Raw genomic sequence first — 17,864 nt, forward strand, 5'->3', positions numbered from 1 at the left:
CCACTTTACTATCTGCAAATAGAATCCAAACATAATGTTTTTTTACTCTGACACATATAATTTCAAAACAATAAATATATAAGGGAAGCGAAAAATCAACTATAAAATAATGTGTCCAAAATGAAAACAGTTAAGCACAGCTATTCTTGACCTAATAAAGTAATCAGATGCTTGCATCTACTTTAATGAAAGCATTTGGTTTTAAGAGAAGTAAGAAAGTCAGAATCTGTTATGTATAAAAAGCATAGGGAAATGAAAAAAGTAGAGGTGTGATGTGATTTTTCCAAAACGTGAATAATTCTTGGTAAAGATCCAAATAAAACCAAACACAATCTTACCTCTCACAGAATCTTACTATTCCCAGTAGTTGCATTTCTGGAAAATTCATGTATTTTAACACTGTGTGTTTATATGTAAAATGGAGCTAGGTTTCTAGGTTCAGATAATTATAAATGAGTTTTCATCTATGACTCTCCTGTGGCGTAATCAAATACATGTAGACTGTGGGACAATTGGTGTGTAGTCTTCTCTTATACGTAGGAGGACATCTGCCATCCCCAGCATTCACCCTGCAAGATCCCAATAATATCCCTCAACGTTTCTGAAATGCTTCCTAGTAGGTGGCAGGTGAGATTCACTGGCTGAGATGAAGTAACTCTCATGTCATCCAATACTCTCATCTTGTATTAATGTTTACCAAATTTTTGATTACCAATTTAATTCTGCACATACTTTGTACAAGGAAAGGGAAGTCTTAAAGTGCAGACTTTTGCATTCTAGTTTCTAGAAATATATTCCCCATAATGAAAATCAATAAAGTATCATTTTGGTTCATCCCAGTTCTATTTTGAGTTTGCTGCAATCCTGATCAACTTGAAAATAGCAAAATTGAGGTTTGTCTTAACAAAATTAACTTCCTATTTTGTGGTAACTCTTCCAAGGTATTGCCCCTCCATATGTTTTATTTTCACAATGAGCAAATCTCCCTTGAAATTTTGAATGTGTTTTTTTTTAAATGCAGGAATGCAAATTTTTAAGGTTATTATGGGCACAAATGGTACTCAGTGTTTTATCTAAATAAACCCAGTCACATAATCTGGCATTTAAAAATTTTTATTATTCCTATGAATGGAGAGAAAATGTATCACACTGAGATGGTCTAGGGAAAGATGCCTCAGGAAACCTGAGGATTCTCAAGGATGAGTGCAAGACAGAAGAATGCAACTCTTACTTGGTTATCAGTTCTCAGTAAGGCAACTTCCACAATTATCTTATAAAATCCTTGGTACATTTTTAAATTATAAAGATTTTTGCTTATTTGTATATGGGAATAGTTTTTAGAGTCACAATACTCCCTGGGATTCTAGTTGTTACTGCTAGAGTAGCACAGATGATGAAGCTAGACCTGTGGCCCCATTGCCCATTAATGGTCAAGTTCACTGCAATATCCAAAAGGCAAAGCAAAATTTCCTCCTGGGAATAAATTATATTAGTGATAAATGTCCAAGGCATTCATGCCATTGGAACAGTCTAAGTTAAGAGCACATTTTTACAGACTGCCTGTAGTAAGTTGGAAGAGGCTAGTAACTTATAATAGAGAATCAAACTTAGCCATTTGGATCCAAATATTGTATTGTCTTTTAATGTACATTTAACAGACTCTCATAAGATACCTATTATACTTCAGGCACTTTATAGCCAGAAGTATTATTTACACTGAATGTGAGTCGAAGGATCTAATCAAAATGTCCTCAAATACATGTATTCAATTGATGGGGAGCTATCTTGATTCCACAATTGGCATTCTTACCATTACTCTACATCACTTCCAAAATGGTACTAAAAGACTAAAGGAAAGGAGAAATTATGTGCAAACCATAAATATATTGTCCTTGGTATGTAATTCCTTGGTATTCTTGCAAAACAGCATGTAATTTCTTGGTATTCTTGCAAAAAGTGAGAGAGGTTTTTGTAAGACGGTTTTGTTACTAACTAACCTTTAACAATGCTATTGCGGATTCCAAAACACTCATCATTGGTGGGGGAACATGATGTTTTGATTCAATCTCTTTGCTTGAAAAACAACACACTAAATACCTTCCAAACAAAGGGAAATAGCTTTACTACATTTTCTTGTTAATACATGTTTATTATAAAATATTAAAATAATACAATCAAATGATATGAAGAAGAAAGTGAAAATCTGGAGTAACTTAACCATCTAAAGTTAATCTCTGTTCACATAAGTAATGTTCAGATACATCAAATATGTTAAAATACACAGACATATTTTAAACCAATGGTAGTCATACCATTACACTATGGTATGATTATTGGTTATACCACAACCCATGCTATTTTGCAGCTCTTTTCAAATTTAAAATAATGAGGGCTTTTTATGTCAACAAATTCCATTAGACACTATGTTAACCTGCAGCATGACATTCCACTATATGCTCACTCACTTGTTCAGTTTTGATGATCTTTATTTCTAATTCTTTAATATTGCAAAGTTTGTCAAGAACATTCTTGTTCATATACATTTTATCCATACCTAATTACTTCATAAATTCCCAGAAGTGAAAATTCTTGTTAAAGAAGATACCTATCCAAAATGTTGATATAAAAGACTATGTTGCTTGCTAGAACGATTGCTCCAATTCCTATACTCACCAACAGCAAATGCTATCAATCATCTTCATCTTTAGTATACATCTCATTGTTTTTATTTGAATTTCTGTGATTACCAGTGAAGCTGGATACCTTTAAAATGTTAAATGACCATAATTTTTTCATTTATTTGCCTGTGCATGACAATTACCTGAAGCTTTACCCAATTTCTATTGGGATATTCATCTCTTTTTTTTCAATTTTGGTAAGAATTGCTTTACATTAAGGATTTTAACCCAAAATTTCCCCCTCAACATACTATTTTTAATTTTCATTTTTAATGAATTAAATTTTTTTTCAATTACAGCTTACATTCAATATTACTCTGTATTAGTTTCAGGTGATATCAGCATATTGGGTACACAGTCATATATTTTACAGAGTGTTTCCCCTGATATTTCCAATAACCAACTGGCACTATAGTTATTACAGTATTAGTGATTACATTTCCCATGCTGCACTTTACATCGCTGTGACTATTTTGTAACTGCCAATCTGTACTTCTCAATTCCTTCACCTTTTTCACTCAGTCCCCCAACCCCACTCCTCTCTGGCAACCATCAGTCAGTGTATTCTCTGTAGCTATTCATCCATTTCTGTTTTGTTTCTTCATGTATGTTGTTTTTTAGATTCCACATATAAGTAAAGTCATATGTGATATTTCTCTTTCTCTGACTGACTTATTTCACTTAGCATAATATTCTCTATGTCCATCCATGCTGTTGCAACTGGTAAAACTTTATTCTTTTCATGGTGGAGTACTATTCCATTGCATGTATGTCTCACAGCTTTTTTTATTCACTCGTCTATTGATGGGCACTTGAGCTGCTTCCACAGTTTGGCTATTGTAAATAACACTACAATAAACATAGGGATGCATGTTTTTTCAATTAGTGTTTTGGATTTCTTCATATACATATCCAGAATTGGAATCACTGGGACATAAGGCAACTCCACTTTAATTTTTTGAGGAACCTCCATATTGTTTTCCACAATAGCTGTTCCAACCTGCATTCTCACCAAGAATGCACAAGGATTCCCTTGTCTCCACATTCTTGACAGCACTTGTTGTTTATTGATGATACACATTCCAACAGGTTTAAGGTGATATCTCATTGACGTTTTAATTTGCATTTCTGTGATACTGACGTTGTGCATCTCCTCATATATCTATTGTTATGCCCTCTTTGAAGAAGTGCCAATTCAAGTCCTTTACCCATTTTTTAATTGGATTTTTTTTGGTGTTGAGTTGTATGAGTTTTTAAATAAATTTTGAATATTAACCCCTTATCACATGTATCATTGGTGAATATGTTCTCCCAAACAGTGGGTTGTCTTTTCATTTTGCTGATGGTTTCCTTTGCTGTGCAAAAAGTTTCAGTTTGATATAGTCCCATTTGTTTATTTTTTCTTTTGTTTCTCTTGCCTGAGAAGATATACAAGAAAAAGTATTACTAAGAGAAATGTCTGAGAGTTTACTGCCTATGTTTTCTTCTTGGATTTTTTTATGGTATCTAGTCTTACATTTAAATCTTTCATCTACTTTGAGTTTTATTCTTGTATATGGTGTAAAAAGGTGGTCTAGTTTTATTTTTTCTGCATGTGTCTATCCAACTTTCTCAACACCATTTATGAAATAGACTGTCTTTACCACATTTTACATTCTTGCTTCCTTTGTCAAATATTGATTGGCCATGTAGGCATGGGCTCTCCATTCTGTTCCCTTTATCTGTATCTGTTTTTATGCCAGTACCATGCTGTTTTGACTACTATGGTCTGATATCAGGTAGTGTTATTCCTCCAACTTGATACTTCTTTCTCAAGATTGATGTGGCTATGTGGGGCCTTTTGTGTTTTCATATAAATTTTTAGAATATTTGTTCTAGTTCTGTGAAATACACCGTTGGTGTCTTGATAGGAATTGTATTGAATCTATAGATTGCTTCGGGTAGCATGGACATTTTAATAATGTTACCTGTTATTATCCATGAGCACAATATGTGCTTCCACTTATTTGTATCTTCTTCAATTTCTTTCTTCAGTGTCTTATAATATTTTGAGTACAGGTTCTTTACCTCCTTGGTTGAATTTATTCCTAGATATTTTATTTTTGGATGCAATTGTAAATGGGATTGTTTTCTTAGTTTTCCTTTCTGATAATTCATTATTGGTATATAAAAATGCAAGCTATTTCTGGAGATTTATTTTATATCCTGTTACTTTACTGAACTTATTTATCAGTTCCAGTAGGGTTTTTTGTTTTTTGGGTTTTTTTTTTTTTGTGGAATCTTTAGGATTCTCTATATACAGAATCATGTCATCTGCAAATAAGAGTGTTACTTCTTTCTTTCCAATTTGGATGCCTTTTATTTCATCTTCCTTCCTCATTCCTGTGGACAGGACTTTGATTACTAAGTTGAGTTCAAGAGGTGAAAGTGCACATCCTGTCTTGTTCCTGATCTTAAAGGAAATGCTTTTAGTTCTTCCCTATTGAGTATGATGGTAGCTGTGGGTTTGTCATATATGGTCTTTATTATTTGGAGATATATTTCCTCTATTTGCACTTTGCTGAGAATTTTTATCAAAATAAGTGCTGGATTTCATCAAAGGATTTTTCTATATCTATTGATCTGATTTTATGATTTTTACTATTGATTTTGTTTATGTATGTATCACATCAATTGATTTGCAGATATTGTACCAACCTTGCATCCCAGGAATAAGTCCCACTTGATCATTGCATATGATCTTTTTAATGTACTGCTGGATTTGTTTTACTAATAATTTTTTGAGTATTTTGCATCTATGTTAATCAGGGATATTGCCCTATAATTTTCTTTCTTTGTCGTGTCTTTAACTTGTTTTGGAATTAGAACAGTGCTGACCTCATAAAGTGAGTTTGGGACTCTTTCTTCCTCTTGAATTTTTTTTGGAATAGTTTGAGAAGAGTAACCGTTAGTTCTTCTTTGAATGTTTGGTAAAATTCACCATTGAAGCCATCTGGTCTGTGACTTTTGTTTGTTGGAAGTTTTTTGATTACTGCTTCAATTTTATTAGTTGTAATTAAACTGTTCAGATTTTCTGTTTCTTCCTCATTAAGTTTTAGGAGATTGTACATTTCTAGGAATTTATCAATTTCTTTCATATTGTTCAATCTGTTGGCATAGAGTTGTTTGTAGTATTTCCTTATAATTCTATATAGATCTGTGGTGTCAGTTGTTACTTCTCTTTCATTTCTGATTTTATTTATGTGGGTCCTCTCTTTTTCTTGATGAGTCTGGTTAAAGGTTTATCAATCTTGTTTATCTTTTCTGAGAACCAGCTTTTGATTTCACTGATATTTTGTAATTTTTAAGATTTTATTTTGTTTATAACTGTTCTAATCTCTCTTTTTCTGCTCACTTTGGACACTGTTGTTCTTTTTCTAGTGCTTTAAGTGTAAGTTTGGGTTGTTTATTTGAGATTTTTTTTTTACCTTAGGATATTTTTTTTCATTGCTTTTAGAAAGGGAGAAGGGAGAGAAGATGGGAGAGGGAGAAACATAGATGTGAGAGACACCAATTGGTTGTCTCTCATATGTGCCCAGACTAGGGATCAGCCTCCAGACTAGGGATTGTACATATCCCTACTGGGGGTCACAGGCACCCCGACCAAGTATCAAATCTGCAACCTAGGAATGTTCCCTGACCAGGAATTGACCCTACAACCTTTTGATTATGGAATGATGCTCCAACCAACTGAGCAACACTGGCCAGAGCAAGATTTTTCTTGTTTCATGAGGTAGCCCAGTCATCTGTAAATTTCCCTCTTAGAACTACTTTTGCTGTGTCCCATAGACTTTGGGTTGTTGTGTTCTCATTTTCATTTGTTTAAAGGTATTTTGATTTCTCCCTTGATCTCATTGTTAACATTTCATTGTTTAGTAACATGTTATTCAGCTTCCATTTGTTTGTGCATTTTTCCGTTTCTTTTCTTGTAATTGATTGATTGATTTCTAGTTTGATACCATTACAGTCAGAGAAGATGCTTGGTATAATTTCAATCTTCTTAAACTTATTGAGACTTGTTTTGTGTCCTAAAGTGTGGTCTATCCTAGAAATTATTCTATGTGCACTTGACAAGAATATATATTCTACTCCTTTGGTGTGAAATGCTCTGAGGATATCAGTTAAATCCATCTGATCTAGGCCACTATTTCCTTGCTGATTTTCTGTTTAGAAGATCTATCCATTGATGCCAATAGGGGCTTAAAATCCCCTACTATGACTGTATTACTGTTGATCTCTCCCTTTATATCTATAATGATTTGCTTTATATATTTATGTGCTCCTGTGTTGGATACAAAAATGTTTACATGAGTTATATCCTGTTTTTGGATTGATCTCTTTATCATGTATAATGTCCTTCTTTGTCTCTTATTATAGCTTTTGTTTTAAAGTTTATTTTTGTCTGATAAAAGCATTGCTACCCTGGCTTTTAAAGAAAATTTTCCATTTACATGAAATAATCTTTTTCTGTCCTTTTATTTTTAGTCTTTATGTGTCTTTTGTTCTGAGGCAAGTCTCTTATACACAGCATATGAGGTCAGTCCAGAAATTATCCAGCCATGTAATATCAAAAATAGAAACATTTATTGGACAAGATACAAGATACGAGAAACATTGTACATAGGAGGGGGATGCCTCATTCCCCTTCAAACTAGGCACCTTGGGACTTCACACAGTTCTCCCAATCACCATCAGCTGCCCCATCATATTTTCCTGAATCTCATTGGTGGTCTGAAATCTCTTTCCTTTCAAAGCTGATTTTAGCTTTAGCTTTGGGATAAGCCAGAAGTTGCAAGGTGCCAAATATGGACTGTAGAGGGGCTGAGTTACTGGGTGATTTGATGTTTTGCCCAAAAACTCTGCATGAGATGAGATGCATTGTTGCGGACCCTCACTCATGGGGTCCATGGTGTTATAGCTGAAACAAAAAAAATTCACACAGACTACCGAATCCTGTGGGAAAAAAAGGCGACTGGCTTCTCTCTCAAGAGGAGCAAAAGCCTTGGCCCTTGCTTGATGAGCTTTTATTGTCTTACTGGGCACTTTACATGAAGGTCCTCATTAACTATGCACAGGCTCGCTTTAGGTGGTTACCTTATACAGAAAACAAGGGAGAGGATGCTGGTAATCACATCACAGAAGAGGGATATTTGCAAATGAAAAGGCAAAAGTGGTTGCACCGGTTACGCTGGTCCTTGGAAGGTTTAGCATGGTCTTCAGGAAGTTATTTTGCAGTAAATGTTTGTGGGGGGGTGATGCTGAGCTCACACCACACAGAATGGTCTCCTATAATGCATGAGTGGGTGCATTGTCATGATGAAGCTGCCAGTCACCAGTTGCCTACAGCTTCGGCCTTCTGAATCATTGAAATAGTTTCCACGGAGGAATGTTCAAACTTAATACAAAATTCAATGCAGATTTGTTGCTCTGCTTACTCAGTCATTCTAAATGTGACAGCCATACAGTATACATTCTCACTCAAGGATGTCTAATGCTCCCACTGACTAGTACAGGGAAGCCATCATTGTTCATGCATGTGCATTCCAGTCCACTCTCCTTGGCTGCCAGGTTGCATCGATGTTGTACAAACTGTTTTTGTATTAACAATGGCTAGACTTTTTCTGGATGGACTTTGTACATGTGGGCCTTGTCTTCTTACCATTCAGCCAGCTACCCTGTATCTTTTGATTGGAGCATTTACATTTAAAGTGACTATTGGTAAGTATACTATGTATTACTGTTTTCTTCTTTATAACTCTGTTTTTCTTTTTCTTCTTCTTCTTAAAGGAAACCCTTTACCATTTCTTATAATACTGGTTTGTTGGTAATGAACTCCTTTAGCTTTTTATTGTCTGGAAGCTCTTTATTTCTCCTTCAATTTTAAATGATAACCTTTCTTGGTAGGGTAGTCTGGGTTGTAGGTCCTTGCTTTCCATTACTTTGAATATGTCATGTCAATGTCTTCTGGCCTGAAATGTTTCTGTTGAGAAATCACCTGACAGTCTTATGGGAGTTCCTTTGTAGGTAACTATCTTTCTCTTGCTACTTTTGCAACCTTCTCTTTGTCTTAGAGTGGGCCTCTTTGGGTTCATCTTGTTTGGGACTCTCTGTACTTCTTGAACTTGTGTATCTTTTTTCTTTATCATGTTAGGAAAGTTTTAGTCACTATTTCTTTAAATAGGTTCTCAATCCCTTGCTCTCTCTCTTTTCCTTCTGGTACCCCTATGATGCAGATGTTGTTACACTTCATGTTGTTCCATAGGTCCCTTAGACTATCCTCATTTTTTAAATTGTCTTTCCCTGCTCTGATTGTGTATTTTCTGTTACTTTGTCTTTCAAATCACTGACTCAATCCTCTCTTCATCTAAACTACTGTTTATTCGTTCTACTGTATTCTTCATTTCAGATATTGTATTCTTCCTTTATGACTGGTTCTTTTTCATGGTTTCTATGTCCTTTTTTAATACTTACTTTCTCTTTGTTTAAGTTCTCAGATTTCATCTATCCCCACCCTAAGTTCCTTGAACATCCTTATAACCATTGTTTTGAACTCTATATCTGGTAGAATCTGGTAGATTGCTTGCCTCAATTTCATCTAGCCTGAAATTTCATCAATTTCATCTAGTACATCTGTTGTTGACCCATTTATGTGTGGGGTTTACCTTCAGGCTGGCTGTGAGAGTCAGCCCTGACCACCATGTATGAGATGCTATATGTGTCCTAACCACATGTAGCAGAATTCACCTCAGCATGGTCTGGAGCCTGCTGAGATCTCCCTTTGGATGTACCACTTGAGAAGCTAATTGGATCCTGCTCAAATGTTGTTTGAAGCTTGCCATTGAGTGTGTTGATTCTGGAGCCTCTTGGGAGGGACTTGTGGGAGATCAATATCAAATGCTGCTTGTGACCGGCCCTGAGCAACTTGTTTGGAGCTACAAAGTGATCTACAGTTTGTGGCTGCCCCTACTGGGCCTGGGTGTACATGAGAAAACCAAGCTGCACACCAAGACAAGCTTCCACCAGCACCAAGCCCAGGGGAAGGTCAGCAAAAGGCCCAAGGCACCCCAAGATTTGCCTCTGCATTCCTCCACCTGTCTGTCCTTGCCAGCTGCCCATTAGGCTCTATCAATGAGTGAGGTAAGTTCTCAGTGAGTCTCCAGAGTGATATAGGTTCAAGCTCATGTTAGTACTGGACCTGAGGCCACTCAGTAGACCTCACAGGGTACATCAAAGCTAGTTGCCACCTGCTGGGTGCCTGCAGATTTTTGTATTAGGGCAGGATTTCAGGGAGTCATCAGGGTTAAGTCAGAAAGGTTTATAAGGCCCCAAAAGACCAAGATTTGCCCGTGTAAAGGGAGGGCTCTGCACCAGTTGGGTGTGGGGAAAATGGCTTCAGTCCAAAAGCCACATAATTCAGTCTGTCCTGGATTCTGCCTGGGTGTCCTGGAGAGCCCAAGCTTGACTGGGCCACAGGGAATCTGTAGGGTGGTGCTAATAAAACTCCCCAACCATCAGCCTCAGGGGTAGGTGGAGGGAATGGCCACTGCCCCAGAAGCACACAACTCAGTCTGTTCCAGATTCTGCCCAGACCTCTTGGCAAGACAGGGCTCAGCATGGTGGGCCAACAGGAATCAGGAGTGTGGGACCACTGAGAGTCCAGTGGGTAGAGCTAGCGGATTTCCTGTGAGGGGGAGGTGCATTTCAGGCTCACAAGAGGGTGAGAGGAATGGCCCCACACCAGAGCCACAGAACTCAGTCACTGGCTCCCCTCCCCCTTCCCTGAGTCTGTCTGTACCTCTACACCCTGGGCCCAGGCAGCTGACTCCTCCACAGGACATGAGCTCCAAGAGTAGGGCAACAGGGAGTCTGGAGGGTAGGGGCTCTTGCATTCCCCCAGGCTGGTCCTGTATGGACAGGAGGGCTTCACCCAAGAAAGATGGCATCTGCGTTGTGGGAGAGGGATTCAGCACAGGGACTCTGGTGGCTGTCCCCTTCAGCTCTCCCCCTAGAGCTAAAAGCCCCAATCTCTTGTCACACAACTCCACTGTGCTCTGCTGGAGCCCCAGGTGAGTGGCTGGGAATGGGATTTTATGTGCTGACCCTTTAAGAGGGCACTTGGGTATCTACTAGACTCCTGTCTGTCCCTGGAAGACAGAGTCTCCACTGATTTTCATAGGCAGATGTTATACTGTTGCTTCTTCCCAGCTCTGGTGCTCTGAGCTGAGGAGCCTGGCATTGGGTTGAGACCCACTCTCCTCAGGAGGAAACTTTGCATCTGAGATACCCCTCCAGATTCTCAGCCATTTCACATGGGAGCAGGGCCAGCCCTTTTAGTGTTTCCGCCCTTTCTACCAGTCTTGATATCTTCTATAAGCCCTTGCTTTTAAGACTTCTGTTCAGCTAGGGTTCAGTTGGTAATGCAAGTTGATTGTTCTATATTTTAGTTGTAATTCCAGTTTGGTCCTGTGCTGGGGTCCAGCTTCAGTGGGTTTCAGGGTCCCTGAAGGAGGAACAGCTCAGACGAAAGGAGACAAAGACACCAGATGTGATGCCGAAGGACAGCCAGGCTCTCTAGACCTGACTGACTCACTGAGAAGAATCAATCTTTATTTTTATAGGGGAGGTTATACAACATTCAATGCATAGTGTGACTATTAAAATGAAAATGGTTACCATAGAAATAATTTCGAAAAATACAGAAGGTTTTACAGATCAATTATGTTAAACAAAGAAATAACCGAAAAGTACAGGAAGTCCCACAGATCAACCATATTAAACAAAGGTTATCTTGACCAAGAGGGTCATTAATCAGATAGCCAATGAAGCTATACAAGCACAAACTTTTAAATGCTGATTATAATTAAATACTAAGTTTCTATAGATTGGTCTAAATCAAAGGGGTATAAGGAGTGATTTAAAAATTAGTTATTGTTTATAGAAATTAGATTGTCTAAATTAGATAAATGATTTTTTGCCTAGATCTATTAACTACATATCTGGGGGGGGGCGTACTATGTTTCCATGTACTAAGATTATTATATTTTAATTAAAACTCCTTCCTCCTCTATTTACCTGGTCCCATCAATAACCGCTCCTGCCCAGGGCAGTGGTTCTAATAAATCTTGAGCTTTTGAATGGTGACTCCCTAGACATTTTTAGCAATGGCCTCCTCCAGCATTCTAGCAGCTAGTCTGCCCATAGTTTAAATCTATCCTTAACTTTCCAGGTGGGGAAAACAAGCAACATTAGGGTTGCTAGGGGTCTCTAGTCTGTGGTCAGCAAGTCATTTCGTGCAGAATCAGAGGCATTGTGCAGATTTTTTTGTTATAACACACAGGTATCTAAAAATCCCACCACCTATTGCTAGCAGGGACAGGCATACAGGAGGAGATAGACAGGAGATCCGACCACAGTCACTTCTGCTGTGCAGACGCGTCTCACCCGACCCATCTGTGTCAAAGGTCAGCTGCTGATGGGCTCCCGACAGTCCTGGGCAGAGGCAAGTATAACTGCCACCAACGCTGCTGCCATCTTGGGTCCCCTCAATATTTTATTTATCTTTTAATGTTGTTTCTTATGTCATGGAACATATAAAATATTGACATTATAGATACACATACTGCATTTTTCAGACCATAAGACACGCTTAGGTTTTAGAGAAAAATAGGAAAAATTTTTTTGAAGCAAAAAATGTGGTAAAATACTTAATAACATAAATAACATAATATTTCACCAATGTAAATGTAAACAGAACTCAACAGCAGCATTAACAACCATTATTCCTCCCAAATTTGAGGGGAAAAAGTGTGTCTGACAGTCCAAAAAATAAGGTATATAGATATGTAGCTATATGTATATGGAGACTATATAAAGATATAGATAGAGTGAGCACATATCTTTGTTGTTTTTGTTAGAAAAATTGCCAGATACCAAACTAAATTTTTTTCTTGACTGTGAACTATCATGCTTTTAAGATTCTGTTTTCCCAACTAATATACAAACTAAAAGTCTTCAACCCACCCATTGGTTCTTTGTCATCCCTCAGCCTCACCAGAGACAGAAAGACTTGGGGAAGGAAGGAGTGAGGGTTACCAACCCTCTCAAATGATGGGTGAGGATGGTACACCTACTCCTGCTCGAGCAAAATGGCCTTATCAAAACTGTGCATCAAAAATGCCTTGCTGGTTTTTTTGAGGCTCATTCTGAATTAAGCTCCTTCACATAGTAATTCTGTTACTCAGAATTTTCCAAGGCGTCTGGTGTCTGTGTTGTAGGACATCTGTGCCTGTGATAACTTTCTGAATGTAGGAATGCGTGAAGGACTAGAACCCAGACTGGCAAGTAAGTCAGAGGAAAAGAGTCAGTAGGGAATAAAGCTCTGGAGACTTCACAGATCAGTGATTAAAACCAGAAACCCCTCCCACTCCTCTGTTTTCAGGATGGCCTCAGATCCACAGGTGAGTGAGAGCTTCATGCCCAGGCCTCTGCTTTTCAGACCACTGCTTCTAGAAATCATAAAATACCAGCCTCTGGTGGGGTTTTGGAGTTTGCCAAGTGCTTTCAGATGAATTATGTGGTTGTTATTGAAGCAACACATTTGTGTTGTGAGTTCCTTTTCCTTGCAAATTGGTAAAACTTCTTTATATATTCTGGATAAAAATCTGCTATATCCAAGCATCTTTTGCCACTCTACAGCTTCTCTTTTCTATCTCAATGCTATCTTTTGATAAAAAGTTCTTATTTTTAATATAATCCAATTTACCAAATTTTTATGGTTAGTGCTTTTTGTGTCCTGATGAAACATCAATATTTTTTATTTCTTTAAAAAGTTTTTGAACAAATTTAGTAAAATACAGTTAACACATGATAAACTGCATATATTTAAAGTGTATGATTTATTAAATTTTTGGGAATGACAGACTATATACATTGTCTTGACTATGATGATAGTTTCATGGTTAAATACATATGTCAGAATATCAACTTAATATTACAATAATATTTTATCCTATGAAGGTATTCTAATTTGCTTTCTCTTCCTCTAATATCAAGCAATAAAACTGTTTTCCTTTTTTCCGATCATAAAAAAAATTCCTCTGTTTAGTGTCACAGGGATACAATAACATGGATGAATAGAAAATAATGGAGATGGTTTGTGGAAGACAAGACTGTGCTAGGTTGCTTGGCAATGCCATCGTTTGAGGAAAGAAGAGCAAGAGCGTTGCACAGGATGATGAGGAACACGCAATCTGTGCTGTGCTTCAGTAATGAGCTGTCATGTGTTGTGATGCACAGTTCTTAAGTGATAAAGTATGCAAGCAGCATAGCAAAGGGTGCTGGCTTAGGTGGTGACAGCTGCCTACTTGGGGAGAAACTGACTGAAACCAGAAAGAAAGGACCTTTCACTTCTTAAAAATGGCCTTTAAGTACATTTTTTAAAAATCAGAAAATACAGCCCTGGCTGGCGTAGCTCAGTGGATTGAGCGCGGGCTGGGAACCAAAGTGTCCCAGGTTCGATTCCCAGCCAGGGTACATTCCTGGGTTGCAGGCCATAACCCCCAGCAACCGCACATTGATGTTTCTCTCTCTCTCTCTCCCTCCCTAAAAATAAAATAAATAAAAATCTTTAAAAAAAATCAGAAAATACCTGTGCATAAAGTGCAATTTGTTCCATAGTTTCAGGTCCCACTTCCCACAGATAACTCCTGGTACTATTTTGGCATGTAACCTTTCAGATATTTTCTATGCATAATTTTATAGACATATAAACTATACACATACACACACATCGTCTGTTTTTTAAAAACAGGACTGTACTAAAAATAATGCTTGGCTACTTCCTCTTTTCATTTACTATCTTGTGGCCACCTTTCCATGCCAGTATACCACAGGGGCCCTGCTCCCCTCTTTCCCAAAACACAGTTCAGGGTGCAGCAGGTATGACCCAGTCTCAATGATATGACCAAGACAGCTGGCTGAGACCACAATGCAGAAGGGCTGGCGAAAATGACATGATCCCCCTGTACAGCAGGCTTTGCCCTCCTTCCCTCACAACCGCACTTGCAGCCCCTCGGTACCTTCCCTGCCTGTCCTCCAGGCCACACCTCAGAAGCATACAGAAGCCCAGCAAGTCAAGTAGATGAGTGAGGCATGCTGGGGGGGAGGGGCGGCAGAGTACAGTAACTGTAAGAAGTATAACGGACACGTGTACAAAGCCAAAAAGGGGTAGGACCCAGGGTGGGAGGTGGGGATGGGTGGGGCAGGGGGGAGTAGTGGGGGACAAATGGAGACAACTATAATTGAATAACAATAAAAAAAGAAAAAGAAGCACTAGCCCTGTTTGAATGGTAGTCCCTATTCACACACATCCCCTTGTGAGGAGGGAATATTGCCAGAGCTCTAAATTTTCCTTGAACAGGCTATGAGAAGCCAGAAAAGGCCTTGAGAAGCTAGAAATGCAATTTTTTTTATGAGAGATCTGATACTCAAATGCCGGCAGCTAAGTGTTTGAATGAATCTAGGTCTTTATCTTTTATTTTTTAAGTAAACTTTGTTTTTTAGAGTGCCTTTAGATTTACAGAAAAATGGCAATGACAGTGTAGTGTTCCCTTCTATCCTATACTCAGTTTTTCCTGTTATTAACATTTTACACTGGTATGGTACACCTCTCACAATTAATGAACCCTTATTAATACATTGTCATTAATAGTTTATTCAGGTGTCTTTAGTTTTTATCTGCTGTCCTTTTTCCATCCCAGGATCCCGTCCAGGACAACACATTACATTTAGTTGTCATGCATGTCAGACTCCCCTCGGCTGTGGCAGTTTCTCAGACTTCCCTGTTTTTGATGACCTTGACAGTTTTGAGGGTTTCTGGTCAGGTATTTGTAGAATGTCCCTCAATTTGGCTTTTCCAATATTTTTCTCATGATTAGAGTTTATGAGTTTTTGAGAGAAGTGCCATTCTCATCACACTGTATCAAGGGCACATACTATCAACATAACTTATCACAGTTGAGGTTGACCTTGATCACCTAGATGAGGTCATGTTTGTCATGTCTCTCCACTGTAAAGTTATTCTTTTCTCCCCCTTTCCACACTGAAGTCTATGAAGGGAAGTCACCATACACAGCCCACACTTAAGAACTGGGGATTTATGCTCCACCTCCTTGCAGGCTATGTGTCTCTATAAATTATTTGGGATTCTTCTCCACACGGTCTTCCATAACCAGCTCCTCCCTACCGTTTTGGCTTCATCCAGCCACTCCCCCCCCCCCCAACCCCGCCCAGGCTCATCAAACTGCGGATGGTTGCTTGCAGATCCTTGGTGGTTCCATTCTTTCTCTAGTCTTTGTTCTTGAAATTGCCACTGTCTGTGACCAGGTGTCCCTCCCTTGTCTCCCTCCCATGCATGCTGAATTGCCCTTCAACCTTCAAGACTGCTCAAGTACCCTGCACTGCAGGAAGTCCTCCCAGAACGCAGTCTGCATTAAGAGATTTTCGAGTCTCAAAATACCCGGTGTATGTCCCCATCATGGCATTCATTCCTTTTTGAAAATTTCTTGATTTTTTAACAGAGAGAGGAAGGGAGAAGGAGAAACATGGATTTGTTGTTCCACTTATTTATGCATTCATTGGTTGATTCTATTATGTACCCTGACCTGGTATTGAACCTGCAGACTTGGGGTATCAGGATGATGCTCTAACCAACTGAGCTACCAGGCCAGAACATTCATTCTTATTGTTTATTTTTAACACCCTTGTCTGTTAGACTGAGAATCCAAGAGCAGGGGCTGTCTTCTTTTTTTTTTTTAATTCTTCTTTTTCCAGTGGGGTTGACTTTTTACTCACCTTCCCCCTGTGCCTGAACAGTTCATACATCAGACACTTAGTCAATGGTTTTGGTTTTTTTTAGGAAAGAGCTAAAAAAAACTTTCAGAATCCCAACTATGAGATTTGTTCTTTGAATTTCCAGTCCTTCTGTCTTGTCAACAATCACCATGTTCTGCCTTGTATTACAGTTACTTTGGTGCTTGTCTCTCTCATTTTAATAAACTCCAATGCTCTTCACGGGCAGGGATCATGTTTTGTTTTCACGTAGTTTCATGATGTTTCTTACTGTCTTTGTGTTTCCTGTACTTTCTAGGAAAGTGTCTTGCACAAAATAGGTGTTTAATAAATCTTTTTGGAAGGAGGAAATGGGTTAATGAACAAATAAATGAACCTGTCTGTAAATTACATTTACATTTGTAAATGTAATTGATGAGAATAAATTACACAAGGAAAGGAATGGACTGGAAAATAAATGGAATAGAATTTCCAAACTGCACAAAGTTTGATTTGTAATACATTATTTCATAGGACATTATTTCCAAATTTTATCATGTGCAAATAAATATCGTATTTTTATTTGAGTGGAGGATTTTTTAAAAATGACTGCATTCTAAATGAAAAAAGGCCACTTTCACAGCTCCTTAATGACAGAAAAGAGAGTCAAGCCTGACTGCACTCTTAGATGGACCTTCCCCCAAAAGATATATACCCTGTTACTCTTGAAACTATCTTATTGCTGTATAACATAACAGTTTCTTCCTTCTCTTTAAAACCAAAGGGTTCAAATCCAATGTTTTTAAATAATATTTTTCTCTATAATAAAATATTTTTCTAATTGTCCACTGTTGGACAGAAGTGAACAGAGACCAACCATTCTGGAAGGAAAAATAATTTCTTACAAAAAGGTATGTTACTATTATCATCAACACCAAATTAAACTGCTGTAGAAGAACCTCACTTAGAGGAATTTAAATTAGGAGGAAATTTAGTACCTCTTTTTCTCTACCAAAAAGTACATTTCATGGAAAGTATTCAGTTACTAGCATTTGATTAGAACAACCTGTAGAGGGCGTCCTTGCACCAAGAGCCATAGAGGTTCGAGCAATACTTAGGGAAAAAATTTCAATTAAAACCACACTTTCTGCACTCAAAGAAAATGTCTGTTGTGTTTTGAAATTATCTTTAACTTGGAGACAATTGGCATTACAATGCTCAAGTGCTTTAAAAATTTCCCAGTGTATATGAATACATTAAATAAACAAATAATCTCTGAAATATAAACTAACAAAATATTTGAAAAGAGGTAAAGTATTT

General features: G+C 37.9%; 1 pseudogene; it reads right to left on the reverse strand.

Annotated features, from left to right (window-relative positions):
- The window catches only part of LOC114512943, a 37,052-nt pseudogene extending 20,802 nt beyond the window's left edge, over nt 1–16,250 (reverse strand).
- Nucleotides 16,251–17,864: the final 1,614 nt, after the last annotated feature.

This window comes from Phyllostomus discolor, chromosome 2 (genome assembly GCF_004126475.2).
Source record: "Phyllostomus discolor isolate MPI-MPIP mPhyDis1 chromosome 2, mPhyDis1.pri.v3, whole genome shotgun sequence".
In the NCBI taxonomy this organism is placed as follows: domain Eukaryota; kingdom Metazoa; phylum Chordata; class Mammalia; order Chiroptera; family Phyllostomidae; genus Phyllostomus; species Phyllostomus discolor.